This window comes from Triticum aestivum, chromosome 4A (assembly GCF_018294505.1).
Source record: "Triticum aestivum cultivar Chinese Spring chromosome 4A, IWGSC CS RefSeq v2.1, whole genome shotgun sequence".
Taxonomy (NCBI): domain Eukaryota; kingdom Viridiplantae; phylum Streptophyta; class Magnoliopsida; order Poales; family Poaceae; genus Triticum; species Triticum aestivum.
Genome location: NC_057803.1, coordinates 237,840,148 through 237,845,863, shown reverse-complemented (window position 1 = coordinate 237,845,863; position 5,716 = coordinate 237,840,148).

Genomic DNA, 5,716 nt, shown 5'->3' with positions numbered 1-5,716 from the left:
GAGAGTGGGGCGGCGTCGGGCCAAGCGGGCCGGTGGGAGGTGCGGGCGGCGGGGCGCCAAGTGGCACGCCGCGGTTGGACGCGGGAGCGGCGGCGGTGAGGTGGCACGCCCTCATTGGGCGGGGTGAGGTGGCCGGCTGGGTGGACGCGTCCGCCGGCGGGCGGACATGTCCGGCAGCGCGGAGAGAGGTGAGATCTAGGGTTTCGTCCGCGAATTTGAAAGGGTTGCACATATTTATAGGTAGAGGGAGCTAGAAGAGTCCAAATGAGGTGCAGTTTTCGGCCACGCGATCGTGATCGAACGACCGAGATGATGGAGGGGGTTTAGGTGGGTTTTGGGCCACTTTGGAGGGGTGTTGGGCTGCAACACATACGGGGCCTCGGTTAACCATTGTAGTATCAAACGAAGTCCAAATGGCACAAAACTTGACAGGTGGTCTACCGGTAGTAAACCAAGGCCGCATGAAAAGTCTCGATCCAATCTGAAAACGTTTAACACCCGCACACGAAAAGAGGTAGAAAGGGACACTAGATGACATAGGAGCGCCGGATTGCAAAACGGACAACGGGGAAAATGCTCGGATGCATGAGACGAACACGTATGCAAAAGAAATGCACATGATGACATGATATGCAATGCATGACACGCAAGCAATGACAACGCAACAACAGCGAATAACTGTAGGACATCTGGCACATCGGTCTCGGGGCGTTACAACACTCCACCACTACGAGAGGATCTCGTCCCGAGATCTAGAATGGCACCGGCGGGAATAACAGAAGAGAAAGAGAAGAGATAATACTAAGTTGCTCCTTTGACAAACGAGTGAGACCAAAGAACCTTGAAAAAGGTTAAACCATTTCGAGAAGAGAATACAACGAAGATGAATAAAGTTGAAAACCTCCGTTAGAAACGAGGAACAATGAAGAACAACTTTGGTCAGCACTTCGGTTGAAAAGTGATACAAGACTTGATAAGATGAAAAGAACTTGAGCAGAGGGCACAACTCTCCGGTTAAATGTATAAGCAAGAAAAGAACAAGGTCCTGACAAGAACAAGAAGAAAGGTTGAAGATCGCAACATCACAATGCCTCCGGAACAAAAGTAAGAATGGAATGGAGTGAACGAAGGGAAACACGATCTTGAGAGAGCACGCTTACAACAAATGCTAGAACGGAATTGTTGGAAAACCAACAACGAAACGAATAATCTTCTTATGGAATACATCTCAGATTATGAGGTGACAACCTGCCACTCACGGGAAGAAGAATTGAATTGATATGGACAAGGAGACGAGAAAGTTATTTCACCGGGAGGATAGATGAAGCACTAGGATCATATATTATCACCATTAATAGCAACAATCCTTAGGGAAAGATTTAGGTGAAATATAACCCCAGATAACCCCAATGACGAGATTGATGGATTTAAAAATATCTCATTCCTGACAACTTGTGAATCATGAAACACGAAAGAAATTGTCAAAATGACATAACACCACCTGAAAAGATAAGGTAGAAGGAATTGCACTCCGGATGCAAGATGAAGAATGCTTGAGTTCCTTTGAAAAGAATCTCAATGAACACTTTGAGAAGGGATTAAATCATTGGTGAACCACCATGTAGAAACTTCATGAAGAACTCCGGTAACAAAAAGGATGATCAAACGAAAGGAGAGAGAAATTGAAAACACAAGGTGAAACCCTGCAATGATTAGATGGATCTTCGCGATGAAATAATTGAGAGATCTTGGGACTCCGGGAAAGAAAAGATAACGCATCTCGAACCGAGAATGTGAAATGATGAACCACTCTGGAAAGCAGGAAAAGAATAAACTCGATGAAACAAGAATAAGAATTACATTATGCTTATCCTTCATCAATTAAATTGATGAAAAGAAACGGATTTCGCATACTACTTATTCCAGTTCCAACGGATTGAAGAGAGATATAGCATGAACTTGGGAAGGTCATCCACGAATCCACCGGAAGGGTTGAAACGACGAATAAATTGATATGATAACCATGGAATAGAATCTTGGGAAAACCACCGTAAGAATAGCTCAACGAAAAAGCAAAAGTACAAATCACCAAAAATAATTAGAAGATGAGACGAAGATACTTGAGTGAATTTAGATCCATGAGCACGAAGAGATCACGAGCTAATTATAGAATACTTGAATGATGCACCGGTAAGATTTAGAGAATGAGAGCTGAAAGCTGGAATTAATAATCCTGAGTTGATGGACTCCGGATAACAAACTGAGAACACTCTTGAATTGCTCCGAAAGGATGAAAAGAATTCTCACAATCCAAAAACAACTATGAGAGGATGGCAACAAGCTAGAATGACGAATCTTTGAGAGAACGGATAAGATATGGAGGAAAAACTCTTCTTTAGTCTTCAGTATCTGGGAATGACGATGACAAACACCATCAAATTGTTGAGATACTCCGGGATGAAAAATGGAAAGGTTGGACCAACAATGAAAAGAATTTGAAAGGTCTTGGAGAAAGGCAATTGACTGATGACAATTCATTCTTACGTCAATTTTGAAATGAATCTGAGAATAACTCCGGTAAAATTAGAAGAGTCAGGTAAGATCCTGGAAAAAGACTTGTGGGTTAGGGCCCACTCAAAAGAAACACCGTAGAACGATTACTTGAAAAGAGAGATTGCACAAATTGAATTAAATGGCTTGAATGAGATAACATCCTCGAAAGAGCTGGAACAAAAGCAGAGTGGAAACACGAATCCTCGAGATATCTTGAGCACTCCGGAACAAATGGATAGCGAGAGGTGAATAATTAAGAAGTTCACCGGCAAGAGAAAAGATTTGGAACGAGGAAAAGATATGATCGACAAGGCTTGACTTGAATCCACCGGAGAAGAAAAAAAACGAAGAATGATAAACTAGAAGCTCCGTTAGAATCTTCATGACAATCACCGGATATGAACATTGACTGAAAAGAACGAAGAGACTTCACATGAATAAAATGGATATTTGATTAAGAAAACTGAGTCCTTGAAGAAAAAGGGTGGGAGGGTGGGAAAACAAAGACAACTTGGAGACGGATGAAACAAACACCGTTGAGAAGAACTGATACTTGATCAAGCGGATGTTGAAAACGATCGGATTCACTTGAAGAGAAACACACCGGTTGAAAAGGATTGACATGACAATCTCAATGAACAATAAGGATTAGTATTCACATAGAAATAATAGAACACCACTTAAAAAAAGGTATGGAATCAACGCTTGACATTGAAGCAACTCGAATGCCACAACTCAAAAACAAAACAAAGGATTGGCTTGCAGAATAAGCCAGAACAAACATATGATAGAGATTTCGTCTGTAGTTTTCGTGGTGGGGCCTACACGGGCTCGATCGTATAGTACCATCATGTACAAGGCAGTGCACATGACATACGAAGCGTCCCCGAGTCAGCATAGCCAAGGACTCTTTAAGACACAATGAGACCACTATAAAACCAACCGTGGATAGGCGGACCACTAGACGTTGAACCCCAATTTCATATCATACATCTGTCGGAAAGATATCCTAAGAGCTACTTGAATTCCCACTTATAAACTCCCGAAATTTTCCGGTTATGGAATTAGGTGTTGGGGATACAGGGGAAGCATAATATCTCACCCAAAACTAGCAAATCCTACATCCAGCTGTATCCATCCTTCAACACATAACCAAGAAACCTTCGGAAATCGTTTACCTCAACCTTCGAAAAGCATCCATTATACGAGTTATGGCAATACTCCCGAACTCCCGCCCCAGTACTAGGTGGCGTCGAGGTTATCTCACCAACAACTGCATAAAAGAGATTTTCGATGTCGGCGAACTCAGGTATTCCAGAACTGCAACGATAAAATTGTGATGACAACACCTCGGAGCTCAACTCCCCGGGACACTGCCACAACCCCTAAATGTCAGGAGGCACCAAGAACAATGTTCTCGTCACAAAACCATCGGAACGATTCCAAGATACCCGCATGATCCTAAATTTTTTTAGTGAAATTTGAGAAGAGAAGAGTCAAAACTCTACGTCAGGATGCCTCACCAGAGCGACGAAGGGACTGAGGAGTAAAAAGAATCCTACTCTCCGATATATATAATCCTAAATGACTCAAAACATTTTTCTAGACTCAACAACGCCAGCGATTCGATCAAGCAGGGGGCTCCTAAAGTCGGGGAAGGCTCCGATTACCAACTTGTAACTAACAACGCTATAAGAAGGGCTGAGCAAAGCGGTAACATAGCCAAACAACGGTTTGCTTGGACAAGGTGGGTTAGAGGCTTGGTTTAACAACATGGGAGGCATGATAAGCAAGTGGTAGGTATCGCAACATAGGCATAGCAAAAGAGCGAGCAACTAGCAAGCAAAGATAGAAGTGGTTTCGAGGGTATGGTCATCTTGCCTGAAATTCCGCAAGGAAGAAGAACGAGTCCATGAATAAGACAAACGGACGTAGTCGAACGGGTCCTCACATACGCGACGTTACCGGAACCAACCCGAAGAAGCATACCGAAAAGAAGCACACAACATAGTAAACAACCAACACATGAACATGGTATGATATGCGGGATGCGATATGTGATGCATATGCATGATTTGGAAATGAATGATTGAACCTGGACTCAACTTGGAAATCCAAGAATGCCACTAGAAAGGTGAGGTGATTTCGGTTGAAATCGATATAAAGATCACCGGAATCGGATGCACGGTTTGGAAATGGCAAGCAAAACAAATATGGCACCGGTCTGCGATAATCAGCAAGTGACCAACTAAATGCAACAAGATAAATATGCTACATCACTCGAACATGGCAACAAAATACAAGGCAGGGATCCACTCATGATGCTTGACAAAAGATGAACACTGAGCTACGGCTAATTCATCCATTAACAGGTTCAAACAAACATGGCCAAAGTGCAAATGATAACAGGTTTCAGACTTGGTGAAATTAACACAAGTCTGGAATTTATCATCAGGAAGCAATATTTAGAGCATGATAACTACATGCTATAGGAACTTAACATGACAAAGCAAGGCATGGCATGAAGCTACTCAAAGCACTTAACAAAAGTCCCTTAGTGACCTTGAGCCAAAAGGGAACAGACAATACAATTGCAAGCATGTGAACATGGCAAAAACATAAACAGATCTCAGACTTAGTGAAAAACTGGAGCATGCAAATCAGTTAATGAGTAGGCATGTTTACGAGCTCGATGCACTCACTACAGAGCATGGCATGACAAACTAAGCATACACCCAACAAGAAGGCATGGCATAGAAGCTAGGCATGGCAAGAACAACAACATAACATGCACGGATCAATAGCAACAACCTTGGCAAAATCGCTAAACATGTTAACAATCTGCCAGGAACATTTTATAGCAAAAGTAGAGCTCAATTGACTCAAGCTAGGTTGCTCAATAAATGCAAACAAAGACATGGATGGATAGAGCACCACAATGTTAACAAAACATCCTTACTGATCATCCTCAAAAGAGGCACAGATCACTAGGAAACAACATGAACATATGGCATATCAACAAAATCAGGACAAGGACTAAGTGAAATTCTAAGCCCCAAAAATAAGCATTACCGATTACACTACTTTGCAAGCTTGTGCTAGTCACCACAAAGATCAAAAAAATACATGGCAAGCACCTCCGTAAAGATGGCATGGCATATAA